The sequence below is a fragment of the Falco peregrinus genome, chromosome 15 (genome assembly GCF_023634155.1).
Source record: "Falco peregrinus isolate bFalPer1 chromosome 15, bFalPer1.pri, whole genome shotgun sequence".
Taxonomy (NCBI): domain Eukaryota; kingdom Metazoa; phylum Chordata; class Aves; order Falconiformes; family Falconidae; genus Falco; species Falco peregrinus.
Genome location: NC_073735.1, coordinates 5,660,838 through 5,681,261, shown reverse-complemented (window position 1 = coordinate 5,681,261; position 20,424 = coordinate 5,660,838). Strand labels below are relative to the sequence as shown.

General features: G+C 53.5%; 1 protein-coding gene across 1 annotated transcript in view; it reads right to left on the bottom strand.

Moving 5' to 3' along the window:
- The window catches only part of KIRREL3 (kirre like nephrin family adhesion molecule 3), a 340,186-nt gene that overhangs the window by 58,607 nt on the left and 261,155 nt on the right, over nt 1-20,424 (bottom strand).

Here is a 20,424-nt window from a genome sequence, read left to right as displayed (position 1 = left end):
TAGGATGTCCCTGAGCTGCCAACTGTAGGAGGATGGTGAGTATGTGAAGGAATTATCCCTGCTGCTCTGGTCCTCCCCAGGTGACTATAGGTGGCTGCTGCTGGATGCAGGGTATGGGGCTGGGGGGGCTTTGGTTTGACCCACGTTCTGATTACAACTGGGAAGGCAGGTGAGGGTGATGCCCAGTGGAAGGGTGGCGAGCTGGGTTTGGACTGTTACCTATTGCACTCGGGTGGGGGGGAACAGCTTATTATGGGCATCAGGAGCGGGGTTTGCAGAGGCTTGCGTTTGAAGAGGGCTCCCTTGCCGGCCCTCTGGCGTGGGGGGCTGGAGGAACCTCTGAGCACTGCCTTGCTCTGCTTTGATTTCCCCCGTTGCTTTCACTCATCCTCTGTGCTGCTGTCTCGCCGCACAAAAGGTTGCGAAACTCCTCTGGTTCGGCCAGACTTCCTTGTGCCACGGCGAGTCTTTTAAGCGTCTCCCTCTGTGAAAGCAGATTTTGCCAGGGGTGTCAAGGGAGACGTTTAAGATCTCAACCTGCCTTTGAAACCACCTCCGCCTGACAGCCCGTGTGAAGCTGCATCCTTATTACAGGCTGTGGCTTTGCTGGTATCACACAGCCCCTGGGCATCCCCGTTTTTTGTGCTGGGAAGCACGTCATGCCAAAGACAAGGAGGGATGGAAGCAGACGATGAGGGGCACCTGAGCATCACCTCCTCTTTTGTGACTTGCTCTCGAAGTCTGGCATCTCTAAACACCCCCAGCACGGTAAGAGGTGGGAAATTCGGCTGGGGAGAGGGACTGACCTTTCATCCTACAGAGGGGACCTTTCATCTCCACTGCCCGTATCGGCTCTGCTCTAAGCAAGACCTGCTCTGAAGATGGAGAGGTCCGAACAGCTGTGTGACTAGCTCATCCCAACCAGGTCCTTTGGGAAATCAAATGCTGGCCTTGCTACAGATAGACGTGCTGCCCACCCATCTCATGGCCTGTTTCAGGACCTCTAGGGACCAATGCAACATCGGGGAAACCAGCAGAAATGTAGAAGACTCCACGGAAAGGCATCCCTGCTGCAGCCCCAGCGGCCCAAGCAGAGGAGCTCACACCAGCAAAGGCTGCAGGAAGAAACTGGTGCTTCACCCAGTTCAGAAGCAGGTGGCAAAACCTCCTACCCTTCAGCATCCTCAGCAAGGGGACGCAGCTGGGGGAAACCTGCCAATTTTCCACCAAAGCGGAGCTGCTTTTGTTACACATCCCCCCTCCCCGAGGCGGCTGGCACCGGGCTGAGCCACGCAGAGCGAATGTCAAAGTTGGCCAAAGACCGCTCTGCAACCCCCGAGCGTGCCTCTGCTCCTGCTCCCGACCTGCCCCGGTGTTTTAGCTGGCCGAGAAATATTGAAAAAACTCCTCGCTGGCTCCTCCAGCGCTGGGCTGAATTCGGGAGATGGAAAGGGATTATGTTCCCTGACAATTCAAAGGTGGCTGCTCGCATCAGCACAGGATTTGTAGGCAAGGCAGATGTGCTGGTTGCACACAACACTGGTCACACACACATCTGCCAAATGCTGTGAGTAATGGGATTTTTCAGCTCAGTGGGTGGAACCCAGGGACTGGGGAAAAAAAGCTTTTCTACATGGATCCAAAATGTACTTTTTTTTTTTTTTTTTTTCCCCCCCCGGCTACAAGAATGAAAAAAGAAGTTAAAATCTGTGGTTTGGGTTAGTTGAAATCTGTCAGCCCCTGAAATATGAAAATGTGGAAAATGCTGCTTCATTTTGATGCTATTAAGGAAGTATTTCTTTTCACTTTCAAAAGAGAACAGACCCCTCTTCATTGGATGGGTTTATACTGTTTTTAAAATACACCCAGTATTTTTCAATAGGTTCCCCCCCCCCCCGAAGCTATTAACTGAATTTGACCTCAGCTTGTAAAACATTGGAAACATATCTTGTGGAGCAGGGAAAAAACGAACCCACAAGCCCTTCTCTGAAGAGCATCTTGGAATTAAATGGAGGGACTGTTTAATATTCCTGACTGATGCCTTGTAAATGGCTGGTCCCACTGATGGCTGAAGACTTTTTTTTTTTTCTTTTTTTTTGCAGCCACTGGCTTAACATCACCCCCTCAAAGCGGTTCAGCCTGTCTCTTAGCTGCCTGTGAAACCTAGGGGATGTCATGGGACAGGGGATAACCTAATGCAGGCAAACACGGAGCCACTTGTCTTCCCTGTGCCAGAAATCCTTGTTTTCTAACCTACTGTTTTGCTCCTGTCTTCTCCTCTATCAGATCAGCAGCAAGATGTGGGGAGCTGCTAAAGGAGAGGAGGAGGAGAGGGTACGGGTCCTGATTACATCTTCCCAAGTAAGTGGTTACCATCCCCCAGTTATTCCCATAGCCATGAACTGGTAATGGTCTCCAGGCTCACTGACGGGGGGGATCTGGCTGGGAGGAGAGGGTCTGATGGATGGGAAGTGGTGATGAATCAACTGCAAAATGAAGGATGGATGCATTCCTTCCCCATTCAAACTCCAGCCTGGGAAAGGAGGAGGAGGAGGAGGAGGAAGGGAAGAATGAAGGATAAAAAGTGGAGAAAGAAGAAGGAAGGGAAAGCACGAAGCCAGCAGCACACAGCTGTGATCTGTTATTCATCCCTGTGCTCCCAGGATTGGTTACTGATAGAAGGCACCACTACAGGATCCGGCCTCCTAATTTTTAATCATGTAGATGCAGAAGTGCTAGCCTTTCTGATTAACACAGGGATATAAATAGGAAGGGTTGTTTGGGGTTGGGGTGGGTGGTTTATGCCTGGGAGCAAAGAAAATGGAATTAACCTTTACGTGCCTGGAAGGTTTAGAAAGAGAACGGACGAGAAGGGATCCGTGATGGCTCAAGCCCACAAGAATATGAACAAGCCGGAGGGATGGATGACACGTAGCTGCTTATGGAGTGGGAGCTGAGGCAGATTATCCCCAGATGGACATTGCACTGAGACCTGCTGAGGCGGGAGGTGCAATGCCCCAGTAGAAGGTCTCCCGGTCCTCCCAGTGCACCCACAACCTCAGCTGGAGAACTGTTCTTCACCGCGGACAAACTTTGCAAAGAAAGGATGACAAGCTGACCCCCATCAAACCCCTGATGTACTGTCAAAACAGGGCTGGCTGACTATTTTAAAACCAGCCTTGGCCAGGCATCCATCTGCTCTCCATAGCTGTGGGCTGCTTGGGTGAGGCAGGACAGCTCGGGGTCTCTGCTCCCTGCCCTTTGGAGCAAGCATGTTTTATAGCACATCAGCATAAAGAAATACAAATAAACGAGCGGTGCTCTTGGGCTGTGCATTCAGCAACTTCTTAAATTAGTTGGCTAGTTAAGAGGCTTTCCTGCCTACAGACCCACCCTGTAAGATTTCACTGTATGATTAATCAATGAGGCCACGCAGAATTATTTAGTGCTGAGCTAATACCCCAGGCTAACACTGCAGCCTTGGCTAAGAAATAACAGAGATGCCTCTAAACGCTCCCGGCAGCTGGACAGTGTTGTGGTGAGCAGACAGAGCCTCAATTATTAGCAGTATGTATTGAGAGAACAGGATCCTCCAGGCAGGAGAGAGCTCCTGGAAGTGGAGAAAGCAAAAAGCCCTCCAGCCACCACTACTTCTTCCTAATTAAGGCTGACTGCCTTTTTTTTTTGTTTGTTTTTTTTAATTATTATTTTATTATTGTTGTGGCTGGTACCTCCTTGCTGCTGGGTTTGTGTAACCAATCTCCTCTTCTTGGGCTGGTGTTAAAGAGATTCAACCCCAAATGCTCACCGGTGGGGACGGGCCACCCAGCTGCTGGGCTGGAGAGGCAGATGCTGAGCAGCCCCTGAGGATGCTCGGAGCCGTGTATCTGCCAGAAGCATGCAGCCGACGTCAGACCCGGCACAAGTGTCCCCCTGAGGAATGAGATCCCTTGGAGAAGGCGTTGCTGATGCCTTGGTCACCTTCCCTATGGGGTCTGTGGCACTTGAGGCTCTGAGCTCATCTGGCCTGTGTCTTAAGCAACAGTGACTAGAAGATGCTCTTGGTGATCGCAATGTGCTACAAACCATTGGAAGGCGCTTCCTAGCCCTGAAGCAGTGAGTCTAAGTGTAGACCAGAAGCATCCCCAGCCCTCCACCGCAGTTTGCTCACAGTATTTGGTGGGCCAGTTGCCTTCCAGCGAGCTGGCACTGGGTGAGAACGCCAGGCCCCATGGAGATGACAAAGCCAAGTGCAACCAAGGGTATGTTTACTCCTGTATTTTGTCCCTGCAGTAAGGAAAGCACGGGGAGCCCCAGGGAGACAGCCTGGAGGGATTCAGCTGGCTGAGCTGACCCTCTCCTGCAGCCAGGGTGGATCTGGAAGCTTTGCTCTGGTGCAGCAAAGTGTTTGTGTATTCAGAGTCGCGTCGCAGGCTTGTCAAAGAGGCATGTTTGCTTCTTGTAGACAAGTCAAGCTTATGAGGGCATCACAGTACACTTGCTCTGGGTGACTGTAGCCAGGCACTGCCCTGATCTGCATACAGCTGCCTGCTGTGCGGAAGCTTTTGCAATAAAAACCCCTGCAAAGAGCGTTCTCCTTTGCAAATCCAGTCCCTGCTGCACGCTGGGGCGCCCCGAGTCCAGGTTTGCTGGCTGGTAAGGTGCTTGTGGAAGAGGCAGGATCCAACCTGCAGCCTCTGCGGTCTCCTCAACTTCCCAGGAAGATCCTGCCCTCCGAAAAGGAGCAGCCACTTGCCCTCTGCAAGTGGTCACCGCAGCAAGACCAGTGGGACGCGACTTTGACAATAAGCTTGGTGTTAATGATGTTCAGCAAAATGATGAGTTAATTAGCTGCTGGATCATTTTCTGTGCCCTACTGGGGACTGGCTTGTCCTCTTCTCTGCTTGCTTGCTGTGGGGGGCTGCCTCCTCTTTGCAGGCAATGCCTGCCCCCCCCACCAGCCTGGGGGCTGCTTTGCAGAGGCCAGGGGTGTTGCTCTGCAAGATGCTTTTGAGATCTTGAGAGGGTTTGGCTAGACGCATGAATGTTGAATTCATGGTTGGGATAGGCGCCGAGGCTGTGGAGCTGATCAAAGGAAAAGAGCAGCGTTCCCCCCAGGTGAGACCGGAAGAGATTGGCTTGTTCAATTTGGGAAAACGAAGAGAGACTGTGGCTGGCTGTGGTGAAAGAACTGGGGGAAGGCTGGGAGGAGACAAGGGGAAAAGCAGTAAAATCTGGACACCGGGGAAGTGGGAAAGTTCTCTGTTTCATCAAGCATCCAGGACAACCTCCCAAGAAAAGGAAAAAGGGGCTAGGAAACAAACCTGCTTTTAGGATGGAGCTTGCTGCACTGGCTAAGAGAATCCCCTTACAGGGATTGCGTTCTCAGCAGCAGTTTTCCAGCAGACTGCCTGGGGTCTCGCCGTATTATTAAGCCTGAAGGCTACAAATTGTGAGGTCCTAAACCACTGCAGAGCAGCTTACAGCTTCATGAGTGTTTAGCTTTTCATTTATCAGGACTTTACACATTTAGGATTCAGATTTCCAGCTGCTCTTCCAAGCTAGGAAGGATATAAACAGGCTCTTAGGTTTTGTCCAACACTTTAAAGGCTGCGATTTCACTGTGTCTGACTGCTGTTATGGGTTATGGTTTTCAGGGCAGCGCTAACTGGAGACATGGCGAGGCTGTGGGGCTGGTTGACCTGAGCTCTGGAGGAAACCTAATCCCGGACTGCAACTGCATCTCCCCCTCAACCATCCTGACGTGCGTCCATTCTACCTCTCTCCTTCCCCATACAATTAGGATTACAGCCCCTTTGCGGGTGAGGAGCTTTGGCAGGTGAGGGAAAAGGGACAGCACAGAGCAAGTGGTTGGAGCTTGGAAATGGGGTCAGGCGCAGGGCTGAGAGACCTGACTCCAACTCGTCATGTTCCCCCCTCCAAGCATGACTGACCAGATTTTCCTTTGCATCCTACATCTGAAACCTGGAGACCATTTCTGTCTGCAGGCTGCTCAGCAGGGTGAGGCTCAGCTCTTCTGCAAGGAAAGCAATCAGCGAAGCTGCCTGTGACCTCCTTCCCTACAAAAGGCAGGCTGACAACAAAATCCAGTCAGTGACATGCACTGTCAATTTTCAGAGGCCACGCTGGCAACGGTGCCAGCTCTGGCATCGCTTCAAAGCGTGCAGCCCCCCCCCCCCAGCAGCGTGCTGCCAGCCTCTGGCCCTGCTGAGATTGGTGTGGGATGCTCGGAGGATGCCTGCGTGACTGGCACCCTTCCTGCATCTCTCCCACGCCAAGCCCTGGCAGGATCACCCACCTGGGAAGGGTGGCAATGGGATGGGGCTCTTGGATGGTAATTGCGTGGTCCGTGCGATACAGAACTGCCCCAGAGCCCTTGTGTGGCCAGGGGTGGAGAGCAAAAGGAGGATGCAATGGCTAAAGTCCTCTTTTGTCCCTCTGTGTCCAGCCTGATGCTGCTGGAGCTCTGCTCTCCTCGCCGACCCAAGGGAGCTGAGCCTGGACAGCCTGAAAAATGCGGGGCAGCTGCGGGTGCCCTCAGAAAGGCGCCTGGCTGCCGCCGAGTGAAGGAGGAGAGGAAACAGATGCAGGCAAACAGCACAGCCTGGGGAAAACATGCTAAAAAATAAATCAAAAGAAACAAGGGGAGCAGGGAGAAAAATAGTGATGAAAGTTTAAATAGTGCATATCTCTCTCTGGGTCCTATTTGTCTTGTGGCACTTCAATGTCTGTGTCTGGCTGGGTTGCCAGCAACGAGGCCATATCTCCATCCCAAGCGGACACAGCGATGCTGCGCTGGCAGCCAGGGGAGGGTGATGCTCAGCACCCACGGCCACCTGCACCCCCGTTTCCATCCTGTATGGTGCATGGACCCCTATACAAAGCAGCTCATGGGAAACGGCTAGGATTTCCTCATTTTTTCCTAACGATGCATCTCTTGTTTTTCTCCAGCCACCAGAAATCCCCCATGTTCTAGATCTCTATGGGTCAGCAGGCTGGATTTCTCCAGTGGAATGGTGGCCTGCTGGTTTGACTCCTCAAACCCAGACGAGCCTTGCAGAGGTGGCTTCATTCAGCGGCACCAAAACTCTGCCCGAACTCGCCAGCTCGGCTCCTCTTTCCCACCCTCTACCCAGGAGGGGGTGATCATCCCCCCCAACCCCCTCTCCAGGTCATGGGGGCGACTGTCGCTGTAATATTCTTTGCTTTCTCAAGCTGAAGGGAAGGGGGTGCTGGTCCCAGAGTCTTTCCTAGGGAGTGTTTTAAGTATTTGATTTACATGTCAGATTGGATTTAAACCAACCTTCAAAGGTCTGAAATCCTTTGTGAGACCTGGCTCTGGGCAGCGTCCGTTTTTGGAGGAAACACGAGCAGATCTGACACAGGATAAGCGAGCATTTGCATTCTACTGAAAAGCCTTTTGTACGAGAGGAAGAAAAAGTTTTGGCAAAGCTCTCCAAGCTTCAATAAACAGCCAGATGCTGTGCATGCAGGCAGACAGGTAGCTGGCCAGGTATTGATTGTTTACTTGAAAATGTTCTCTCTGCAAAAAGCAAGAAACTTAAAATTTCCTCTTCCAGTTGAAAGGGAAATAAAAGACAAGCCCAGCAAATCTATTGCATTTGCCAGTTCCTCATTTAATTCTCCCGATCAAGTCGGTGGTTGGATGGATCGTGTCAACAGCTATTGCCAAGCCCTAATTTGGGTCCTGAAGCCTTCGGAGCGAGCTGTTGTGCTTTGCTTGTGCTTAGGGTAAGTTGCCCTGGCTCTCCTTAAATCCAAGGGTATTGCTGACGATGGAGGAGAGGCAGATGTGTGACCTGTGGCAATCAAGAGCAACATCTCCAACGCTGCCTGCCAGGGGATGGTGGAAAGTCAGGGTAAAGCTTCCCAGACACAGCAGGAGGGATGGGATAGGAATGGAGGAAAAACTACCTGCCCAGATGGCCTCGTTACCCCTGCAATAATCAAGTTCATTAATATGGTCCCCTGTCACACCCGCTCCCACAGGGAACTGCGTATCTCAAAGAGGGGAAACGGAGGCACAGATGAGACTACGTGGTCTGCTGAAGTGGAAGTGAAGCCACCCTGAATCCCAGGCTTTCCCAGCTGGATCAGCCCCTTGTCCCTTCTCCTGTGCAAGCCCCAGTGCCCTGCCCTGAGAGCCACGACAATCCCATGCCGGGAGCAGGGCAGGACCCCCGTCCACTTCGGAGGGAGGGCAGGGGGTTGCGCTTTGGGTATCCTGCACGGGCACGCAGGATTCCACAGATGCTGCAGCGTCTTCAGCGATTCCACCCTGGGCTCTGGTTTAAGACACTTGGGGGTGATGCTAAAACTAAACAGCACAGCCTTGTGCTAATCTCTCCCAGAACCAAGCACTGCTGGGCCTGAGAGGCGGCGGGCGGAGAGGAGGAGCAGGGACCTGGTATCCAGAGCGAGAAGGGCATCACTTCCCACTGCTCAGGAAAAAACACCAGGAAAACCTCCCCATTTCCATCTACATCCCCAAGCCCCTGGGCACCAGGAAGAGCCACACTGCATAAAGGTCCCCCAAGCCCACCTCTCGCTGTAGCCACAAACCATCTCCATCTCCAACACCCTCCCACAAACAGAAATACAAAGGGCTAAAGCAAAAGGCTGTGGCGTAGCCTGTCTCCATGCAACTGCTGGACGTGCCTGAACCTTCTCCTGGAAGGGGGAATAGGCAGGAAAATCATTATCTACCCAATGTAGGCCAGCACCCCCTGCCTCCTCCGCCTCCTCCTCCCCCTGCGCACACGGCTCCTGGGTGCAGACTGACAGATCAGAGAACGTAGGCGAAAAACGGAATTCATTATTTCTCCCATATGTCAGATATTTTCAAATTGTTTAAAAAAAAAAAGAGGATTATTACTGTTCATTATAAAAAAATAAAAAAAAAAAAAGAAAGGAAAAAAGGGAAGAAAGTATGCTCTGGAGCAAACCCCATGAGCTGGCCCCCTCCTTCAGCCAGCTGCTGCTGGTGGGAGCTGCTCTTAGATCTCATCTTCTGCAGGATGAGATGGAGAAATCCTGCCTGCTCCTGCGAGGTTCAAAGACCCAAGCCTTACCTGAGCTCCGTCCCAGCCACACTCGCCTATTACTGAGCGCAGGGTCCCTGCAAATGTATGGCGCTCCAGCAAATTGGAAATAAAAGCCTGCTGTGCACTCATCCTGCTGTGCCCATTGGGCATGGGTCCCTGGCACCCAGCTGCCGTCGGTCCTGTAGGAACCAGGAGGTACCACGGAAAGGTTGTGATGCAGAGCACAGCGGGAAGAAATGGGGGACTGGGACTCCAAATCGTTACGATTAGGGGCTTGATTATCTGGATCCACCCCCAGCCTGCAAATGCCTTGACCTCTCTGAGCCAACACCTCTTCTGTTAATTAGCCACAGGTATGTGCTAGCCTAACAGCCAGTGCTGAGCCCTTACAGGGACAGGAGACCTGGCACACTTGAATTTCCCTTTACTGGGAAGCTTTACCGGGAGCCCATCGCACCAGCAAAGCACCTGATGTGTAAGGTAGGGAGCTGAATGGGGAAGGACTCATCCCTCTCCCTTGGTATCGAAAGCAGGGAGGGCATCGCCTCCCACTGCTCAGGAAGATCTCCCCGTCTCCGTCTAATTCCAGGGAAGACGGTGGGTGGGAGATCTCCCGCCCCCTCCCCAGCCCCCTGCAGGGTGAGGATGCGAGGGGAGGTTTTTGCTTTTTGAGCCTCGCTGCATCTCCAGCCTCCATCCTCCAGGCTCCTGCTTTGGTTTCAGGGGCAGAACAATAACAAGGCGCTTGTGTTTCCAGCTCGGTAGCGAATTGTCACTGTCGTGGCCCAGAGGCTCTGCCTGCCCCTCTCCGGGTGGCATTTCCCAGCCTTGTCCAGCTGGGATCTGCAGGTGCCTGGCCTCGGATGGCAGAGAGGAGCCCTCCCTGCTCCCACCGGCACCAGGTACCCTGTCACTCCATGGAGAAATCACACCCATGCCTTGTCATGCCTAGACTGCAATTTGAATATTTTTTTTTGCCTCCGAGGATTGATTTCATTTATTTATTTATTTTTAAAGCTGAAAAGATGCTTTTTCTTTTTTTTTTTCTTTCTTTTTCCCCCCTCCCCTTTTCCTCCAGGCCACAGCTTTACCGTGTGCTCCCCTTTAAACTGTGCCCACCCCCCAAAGCAGCCAGCGATTACTGCTTTTCTCAGCTCTGGCTGGAGATGGAGGCAGAAATCCTGCATCTGGCTGCTGGGATTTGTCACCGAGGAAGCTGGGAACAGGAATGGGGGGAGAAAAGACAAGACCTTAGGTCAGGCTGGGAAAAAAATCCTCCCGGCACTGCCCGTGCCCGGGGTGGGAGCTGTTACTGCTGTTTCATGGATGCACAACGTGTGTTCGTTTGTTCCTGTGGTTTCTCCATCCCCGACGTGGCTACGAGGATGAGGACAAAGGTGCTTCACCCCTGTTCACCCTGGGTGACTAGGAAGGGTGGTACGCAGGATTTTAGGGTGTCACCTGCGCTGATCCACAGCCACGGTGGGTCAGACCCACGCTGCCGGGATAGCTCCTGCCTCACCTCTGCAGTTGGGCAGCAGTGACAAGAAGATCTCTTGACTCAACCATCCGTACTGGGGCACAGATACTTGCTCGCAAGCGCTGAGCACCTGACTGCGGCACCGGCTGGGTTCGGGTGGATAGAGGGGCTTCCAGGACCTGCTTGTGCTGGAGATGGGCTGATGTGGGATCAGATGAGGATGCGGGGTGCTGCCTACAGCTCACCCCTACGCTGTGACTGTTGGAAATAAAGTACAGCCATGTCGGATCTATCCCTTTCCGGCATCTATCACCCCCCATATTTCCATCTCCCTGCTGGAAGTCCTCGGAGATCCCTCCTTCCTAGGTGGGAACGGGTTGTGCATCTGCGCATTGTCTTGAGCGATGCTCTTTCCAGCCTCTGTCAGGGGAGATTCCCGCTCAGATCCCTGGCCGTGCTGCTGTGGAGGAACCCAGGGCAGATCACGCCAGGGAGATCCACCAGGGAGATGGAAATATGGTGCTCAGCGGTCGCCTTGTGGTAGCGCCGAGATGAGGACGGCGCGCAGAGGGGTGAGCGGGGAGTGGAGAGGAGTTTGATCAGGGTACCAGCAGAACCCTCCCGGGTGTAAGATGCCATCAGAAATAATAAATGAAGGTCTTAGAAACAGGCTGATCCCCCACCACGTCCCAGATCTGTCAGCACTACTCTTCACTCCCATCTCGCCAGAACTGCGTCCCGACTCAAACCCACCGCGGCACCCAGCACAGGGGCTCCAGCTGGTGAGGAAACACGTCTTGCCTGACACAACTGGCCCGAGCCTCTTACGCAGCCTCTGACACCCCGAATCCCCCCGCTGCCGTGCCAGAGAAGGTCCTACCCCACTCCCCCACCCAGGACAGGACCCCGGTGGCACGGCACGTCGTGGCTAAGCCAGCCCCATTGCACCTTTCCTCATGCCGAAGCGCGCAGCCAGACGTCCTGCTCCAGCAAACCAGTAACACCCCCTCCCAGCTATATTTTATGTGCCGTGCACAGCGATTTTATATCGACTGACCCACCGGTGATGAGATCTAGACGCCAGGTCCCAGGAGGGGCTGGCTGAACGCCGGGGATGTGTGTCCCTCAGTCGCGGAGGTCACGGGCTCTGCAGACCTGCCTTCAGCCACGGCAGCAATAAAAGCCGAGCGATTCCCTACGGATGAATCCAGCAAGTATCGGATGGGGTTTGCTCAGTGCCCTGCAGTGCCTTGTCTTCAACGCTGGCCGGAGCCAGATGTTTCAAAGGAACCCAAACCCAGCCCTTGCAGGATGGAGCGTGATCCATCACAGTGTTCCCAGCATTGACACATGGCTGGGCTCGGTCTGAATCTGGTGATCGGGCAGTGGCACAGCTCCGTCGCGCTCTGTATGGAAAAGGTTCCCATCCCGCAGCCTTTCCCGAGATCATTCCTCCTTCCACCAGCCGTTAGCACATCCCCTTTTTACAATAAATCACCCAAGTCTTTAAACCTCTGTTCAGAGGGAATTTCCCCTGTCCCCCCCCAGGTCCCCTCTTGGAAGGCATCCCCACGGAGCCAGACCCCGCGCTGCCGCGTGCCCTGCCGGCATGCAAACTGCAAAGTAAAAATAGAAAAAAATCAGGTTGCAGGGGCAGGAATCCTTCCCGGAGCGTGCTTAGAGCCGTGACATGAGGATCCTCAGATTAACGGCTCTGGGTTTGCTCTCTGCGGGGGGGTTTGCAAGGGTTTTTCTCTGAGAGGAACATAGAGATGGAGGTGTCACCCCCTCCTGAGGGACAGGGTGCCTGGGTACAGCACCTTGCAAGGCAACAGGCAGCACCCCTGGGCTTCAGCCCTCTGAAGGCATTGACCACCTTCATAGAAATGGTTGGGCTTGTGGGAGAAGACCAGATGAAAGGAAGACAATGACGAGAAAACGGATGGGAGAGCATGGGAAGAAGGAGCTAAACCAAGTTGAGCTAAAGCAACGGCAGAAGGGAGCCCAGCTGAGCTACCTGCCTCTTCCTCGCAGCATCCCGTCTGCTCCCAGCCCATCCCATCTGCTCCCAGCCCATCCCGCCCGCTCCCAGTCCATCCCATCTGCTCCCAGTCCATCCCACCAGCCGGACACTGACACTCATAGAACAAAATGGCACGTTACGGTTCCCTACCACCCTCCGATCAATTGATTTTGAAAGATGCTTCGCTTTATGAGCGGCTTACAGCTCAGCAATTGTTAACAGTAAAACAGAGAGATGCGGGAGGTGCTTGTAGATGGTTTATAATTCATCAGGTACCGGTTTATAATTAGATAGTTTATAATTCATCAAGCGCTCCGCTTGCTGCAGGACACGGTGTTTCCTTTCCTTGCTGTAACTCTTGGGGAGGTTCTACCTAGGGCTGCTCCAAAATCCGCTCCCAAATGTTTTTTGGTTTTGTTTTTTTTTTTGATAAATAGGATATTGATTTCTTTCCCTCCCTGCCCCCCCCCCCCCCCCCCTTTTTTTTTTTGACTGATGGAGTGTTTCAGAAAAATATCTGCTTCGGTGGAATTTTATTCTTTTTTAATTAAGGTAACCAGTAGCAAAAAAGGCAACATGTCAACAGGAGAAACACTGTGCTGGGGACTCTCACTCCTCTTGGAGGGTGAGGGTGATGGTGCATCCGAGCCAGTTTAGCCTGACCTGGGAAATGAGGTGAGGGAAGAGAAGGGGAGTGAGCGCCAGGTGGGAGTGACAACTCCCAGGAGTTACTGCGGCACAAATACTTGTCTTTCCCTCCGATATTTTGGCCGATTTCTTTTTTCCCTCCTTTTCTGGCAGTTCTAGATACTCTTCCTCTGTCTAACATCTCTCAAACATTACGAGCTGAAAGCAGCAACTCCCCGAAGCTGCTCGCCTCCACAGACCCGAGACGAACTATTTATCCTGATGCCACCCTCACCACGCCACACAGCCAGGACCGCGCTAATTCCATCTCAGCTCCCACCACACCAGGTATCTGCTCGGATTTAACACAGGTCCAAGCAGAAGCGACCCTGTCAGCCACAGCAGAGGTCTTGGAGGACACACAACAGCCTGGGAGGCGATGCTATTTTTGTTAATGCCGTATCCTTTTCATTCCCAGGGGGGAACCCAGTTTGAGGCACTCTACCAGACCTTCCGCGTTATTCCCAGTATCCAAACCCACTGAGAGCATGAGGAGCTCTCATTTTGACCCACAAATGGTTCCCAAAGGTGTTAGTAACAGTATATAATAAAACTATATAATCAATGCTAACAGAAAAATAAACACAACAACCGGACCCCTAGCCCAGCGCCCCAGGCAATGCCCACGGGATGCTACAGCCCCCCAACTCCGAGCCGGGTTGGATCTCTTCCTGATGGAGCCAAAGGCAGCACGAGCTGCCGTTGGTGCTGCCTGGCCATCGTATTTTTCCCGGTGGCAGAGGCTGCCCAGCACGAAGTCGGAGGGTTCAGGATGCATTCCTGGACCCCCGGCAGTCGGACACCCCCGGTGCCCACTGTTCCTCCCGTGGGCCATGACATGAGCCGCCCCATCACAGCACCGCCACAAGGAGGGCTGGACCTGCCTCCCGCCGCGATGGGGAGGCTACTTAAAATTCTCAGCATGTCCCACTGGCACCAAGCCTCTGAGGGCTGGACACGTGCCGAGGGCTGCTGGGAGTCCCCGTGTCACACCGCAACAGCTCCTGCGCGGGGGAAGATGGATTTCCCCGGCAGGGCGTACAGATAGAGATGATACCGGCATCACAAAAAACATCCATCAAAGTCCCCCTCCTGCCTTCTGAGGTTTTAATCACCCGGGTCCCAGCTGCCACTGGGTGACGGCGAGGAAGGAAAGAGAAAGAGAGAAACGAGAAAGGACCAAGTCAGTTTGTGCGAGGGGCTGCAGCCGGGGGACGTGGCGGGGAGGGCGCGCAGGGCTCTGTTGCGGTGGCTGGAGGGAAAAGGCAGGAGAGAAGTTCAGGCTACACTGGATGGGCAGGGAATGTTTTTTATGAATGGAGGTCAGTTTTGTTAAAGAAGAAGTGCTGATTAGCACAAAAGGGGATGTTTGGAAGATGTCATTTTGGGTTTTCCCATGCCTAACCTTTCATTTCGGAAAGGCTCCCGTGAAACGTGTGGATGCTTTCAGGAACGCAAATCCCTCTGCTGCCTGTTCCCAGCCAAAACGCTTTGCCAGCTTCGACTCACACAAACCCAAATAACTCCCGGCGCACTTACCGGCCATGGGAAAAATGTCACCCAGCTCCGGACCCAAAGAGGGCTGGAAAGCCACTGGCTCCATCACTTTATGAGCTCTCATCTTGGGACGAGCTGTGCCTTAATGAGCAGAGAGACAAGCAGGGTCCGCTGGAGGCGGTGAGTTAAATGGTGGAGAGCAAGAAGAGGCAGAAAGCTGGGAAAAGGGGGATCCAGGCATGGCTGGTGGGAATCTGGCTGGGAATGATGAGCTCCTGGCTGGGTGTGGGGGCTCAGGAGGTGGGGGGGGTGATGCAAAAAGCTTCTTCCTTCACTCCCCGCTCGTCCCCGTGCCCCCGCGCAGGCAGTTCGCAGCCCTGTCCCTGAACCCCCTCCGCCATTAATGACAGCCCGATGGTGCGATTTAGCAAGCCGAATAATTAACTCAAAAATTCACCATGTTCAAAAGCAGAGAGGCTGCTCAGAGGTGGATGAGGGAGGGCTGGGGAGGGAAGAGACGGCGGGAGCCAAGTCCTACGTGCTGCAAGAGGGGAGACTCAAAGCCTGGCTTGTCCCCGCAAGACCAGCCCGCCCCCAGATTTAGGGGCAGCATCCCATAATAGCCCCGTGGATGCAGGCAGGGGTCCCACACCAGCGCTCGGCCAGCTCCTCGGCAGAGCTCCCTTCTGCCCAGCTGCTCCCGCGGGCCTGGCTGCCCCTCGCCACCCAGAACTGGCTTCTCAGCAAAGTTCTGTCCTTCGCTTCCAAAGCGCTGCGAGACGAGGACGGCACATCGGGGGAACTCCCAGCCCCCGGATACTTGCCAATCATCCCTGAGACACTCTGGCTAATTATTTTTATCCTTCACAAATCGAGTGGCGGACAGGAAGTGTGGAAAATAGGACATTCTCAGCATCTCCCTGTCTCTGGCGCAGGCTAATGGTGCCTGTAAATTGCCGCTCCGTGTCAGGGGATCACGGTTTGTAATGAGGCTGAGATTTCTGACAGGCTCCACGCCGTCCATGCTTCTTCCTCCCATGCTTTGCTTCGAGGGGGATCTGGGGGCGTTTTTCCAGTGAATGAGGCTTTTTCCTCCCTTCCTGCCCATCCTCACCCCATTACAGGCTTGCAGAACTCCAGCAGGGGGGAGGCAGGGGTCTCCATGAATAGCAGGATCGATGGGCTAGCATTATTTGCAGGCTGGAGCATTTTTTTGGTCTGCAAACCACCAGAATGGTCTGAAAAGTAGCCCAGGCAGAGGGAGGCGATAGCTGGGGCTCTGCGGAGCATATATCCATGTTATGCAGGAAAAAAACCCCACCCAGTTGTTTCCCCTTCCTGCCCTGCCTAGGGAAATGGAGAGTGGTGAAGACCAGGAGACGCATTTGCACTTTCCCCTGGCTTGTACCTCCCCTGCTGAAGGAATCGGTCCTGATGGCTGGGGATGGTCCTTCAGGAGATGGAGGGCTGTTAAGTGACCGATGCTGGCGACGGAGGGGTCGCCTGAGCTGGCGGTGGGAGCAAGCTGCGGGTGCTCTCCGTGCACAGAGACCCTGCCCAGCTTGCAACGTGGGCTGAGACCACGGCACTGCGGGAGCTGCATCCACACGGGGGAATTCGAGTGGCAAAAAGGTAAGGGAGAGGAGAAAGCCCCATCTTTAGCATCTGGTGACAAACAAACCAGTTCTGCTTGTGCGTATCTCCAAGCCATGCCGGGCAGCAACAGAAGAGTGAGTTTGTTGTTTACCCACTCTGAGAGGAGATAAGGTCAGGAAATCGCAGCCGGCTTGCTGCAGTCCTAGGGGGGAAAGCAAAGCTAAATCTGGCCTATGAATTACTCACCACTGACTGTTCTCCTTCTCAATTATTACTCGATTTCATGAGGAACCTCCAAACCACGCACCAAATTTCCCACCCAGGCCAAAGCGATGCTCCCTCGCAGATCCCACCACAGCCACTTGCTGCAAGACCCTTTGCACAGCCCGAATCAAGGCAGAGCTGTTCCCAAGCCCTGGCAGAGACAAGGTGCTAGAGGAGATTTTTGGAAGTCAGTCATTGCCATCGAGCTGATGAGACAGGTAGGAAATCTGCAAGCAGGGATGCCGGGACTGAGCCCAGACTGCCTTGTCACAGCTGGATGCCAAATACCATTTGCATTAGGTTAAAATCTTGAGTAAATTGAAATCAAAGGAACATCTGCTGCTTTTTCATTAAGCTCGTGTTGACACCGGAGGAGGGGGACCATGGAAGGACAGATGGAAAGGAAGGGGCTGGGAAGGTGGCTTGACTCACCGCCGGCTCCTGAATCGCGTGTGGGCAGGAGGCTTGTGCCAGTCCCGGGCTGGTGGCACCCGGCAGGCGCTGGGCATTGCAGTTTGGGCAAAATGACCTCAAACAAGGAGGTCCCCCCACCTCCAGCTCTGCTTCCCACCCCAGAGAGGGCTCAGCGAGCGCAGGGTACAGCTGCCCACCTGGCAAGTCATCCCCTTCCCAGAAATGGGGTCTACGGCACTGCCGAGGGAGCTCCCAGGGGTCTCAGATCGCTTTGGGATCCTTTTTTTGATCGCTTTTTTTGTGGGGCAGAAAGGAATGGGCAGTGAACCAGCTAACTCGTCCTCCCCAAATCCGCAGCAGCTGTACCGCGCTTGTGGCATCATTTCTCACTTTCTTGCAGCCCAGATCCTAAATCCATTCCAAGAGAGGAGGAGCAGAGCCTTTCATCACAGAAAACCCAACACGTTTCTAGTCCGCCGTACTGCAAAGCTTCAGAACATGACCCTGGGATGCTCCACCAATAACAGAGGCAAAGCATTTTTATTTTCACCAGAAATTCCCTCACTTCTTCACACAGTCTCAAGGCTTTGGGTACCTGACATCTGATTTTGGAGTGCCTCTTGTGCCTCACAGCTGTTTCTAAGCCTCCCTGCACCAGCATCCATCCTGATGCCTTGAACAGCAGGTTCACAAACAAACCCCAGCCTCAAATTTTGTTTGTACGCATCTGCAAGAAGCCATCCTTGCGTCACAGCTTGTTTTGGGGATTGATGGTGAGGAAAAAAACCACTGAGGAGCTTTTCATGTCGGGCTGCCCAGCTCCAGGCTGGGGCGCAGCCCCACCGCAATCACCGATGTGGGGCTGCCTGTGTGGTTCCTGCACCTGCTCAGCCTGCTGTCCCCACCGCATCCCATGGCATATACTGGAGCTGGCACGTTCACAGCCACGTGCAGTCAGGGAAAGCCTAATCTGAACGGGTCATTCTGGACCGACACTGGTTTTTGAGGAGCACAACTCTGGGAGGAGCCATGTGCATGAGTTGCAAGCTCAGCAGAGCAGGGCTGGTCCTGCAAGAGCTGGGAAATGATGGACTCACAGTCTCAGTCTCAAGTCACCAACATATTTGGATGATGCTGAGGCAACTTTTATCTGGTGGAGAGACATTGGCAAGTGCCAGCTGCCATCTTAGCCCTTACGTTGGCCACTACACCCCAGCCCTCCACAGCTAAAATAAACGCAGTGCCAGCTCACCACGCAGAAAACACAAGAGCATCCTTCTAAGCCTCTGCCTTTCCTCCCCACCAACACATGGTCCCCCCCGAATGCTGTGTCACCCACCAGCAAGCTGCCCGGCAGCCCCCCCAGCACCGCTCCGCTCATCCTGGCCGTGCTGGGTCCTGCCAGCCCCTCTCGGGGGCGGGGTGTGTGTGTCTTGCACGAGCTAATTAACACTGTGGCATGACATCGTGATTTGCCACCCCCACCTCATCCGAGTCAGTAATTGGCTTGTAATTATTTCTCTGGTGATTTCGTCTCCAACTTAAATCACGGTCTGGCATCCCGAAGGGAAAGGGACCCTGGACTCTCCTGCTGTCCCCATCTGCTCGCAGGGAGTGGCTGTGAACTCTGCAGGGGTGCTCAGCGTCGTGAGCATCATCACAACGCCAGGGATTAACACAGCGATCCCTCTGCCCTGCTCCTGCAGCCTCGCTGAGCTGTACCTGTTCCGGACCCAAGCAGGAGGCAATTAGGGCTGACAACGCACTACAAAGACCGGCTGGAGATCCTAACCAGGAATGGAGTGTGGAGAGGTCAGGAGAGCAATGAAAGGAGCAGGAATATGTTAAAAAACCACAGGACTCATTACAATGGAGAAAAGGATGCTGCTGCTTCTGCCCTGGGCTTCTTTTTTTTTACCAGTTCAATTAACACCTTGTTGTGCTGTGCTAATGCAAAGGCAGGTTGAGAAATGGGGCAAGGAGGAAACCTGACGCAGGGGTTCAGCTCTGCCGTGCCCGGAGGGGGTTTGATTTCTCCTCTTTTAGACCCTCTGCGATGCCCAGGATGGCATGAACTGGATCAGAACCCTGGCTTGAGACGGTCTCTTCCCAACAACCTCCTGCATGCTTTTTGCAAATAAAAACCCCCAGCGCCTGCCAGTTTCCAAAAGTGATTTGCATGAGAGAATTGTCCCCAAGCGAAAAACATTGTTAATTTTCTCCTTGGTTGCAAGAGGGCTGCTGGAGGAATGAGGAGCTCAGCTGGGATGATGGAGCTGATTCACAGCTCTCGTGCACATTCCGGTGTGATGTGAACCGCGAACACTCACTTTCCTTCTCTCATTCTCAAGAGGAAAACCCTCTAGCGCGACCATCGCCAGCCCCACCTCCGAAAAGTCGGAGCCACGGGAAGGGAAATGCTTGGGATGCAGGAATGGGAGCAGCACAAACACCCTTTGAGGGTTGTTCTGCCCTTTCCACCTTTCTATCCCGGTTCCTGCCCCTCCACCCTGGCACCTACCAAGGGATCACACGTGCCACCACTGGGCAAAGCAATCCGCACAGCTGGCACCAGCCCTTCCAGCCTGTTATCCCATGGGCAGGAATCCCCGCGGGCTGCCGGCTCCGCAGTCACTGAAGAAAGCAGGCAAAAGCTCATGGGAAATCATCACGCTTTCACAGAAAGGACAATAAACTCCAACATTTCATTTTGGACAGACAATATGGAATTTTTCAGTTTTCCAGGGACAAACGACCTGAAAAAAAGGAAGGTTTTTGCTCTCATTTTGTCTCACTCATTTCTCTTCTTCCTCTCCGGTGGAAAGAAGTGGAAGAAAGCAGAGGACAAACCCTACAACTTTATCAAAGACTTCACATGAGCTTTTCCCACTGAAACAAAGGAGGAAAAAGGGAGCGTCTTGACCTGTCCCTTGCAAAAGCTTTCACCCGAAACCACGGCACCTTTGGAAAGCATCTTCCCAAAGTCCATCTGATGTATGCCCTGTGTCCACCTCCCTCAAACACCGACGGCATGGCCTATGTTAACAGCATCCTTAGCCACTGCACAAGCACCACCAGTCACTGCACCTGGCTGTTTTTTGCAATCCATTGGCCAGCTGGGGATTACAGCTCAAAGCGGAGCCCCAGGCTGAGGCTGAGCCTGCAGACCCTCGGTAGCGTTCAGCCAGAACCAGGCTGGAGCTCCTGGACTAAGGGAAAAACCAGGAGTTGCTAAAGATGCAGGAAGGGACCCCATGTTCGGCATGACTTTGATCTGGAGGATTAGGGATGAAGCAATCAGCTCAAGGTGGAGAAGTTGGCGAATCTGTAATAAGATGCAATTTGCAAAGCCTGTCAAATTCATGAATTTTAACTGG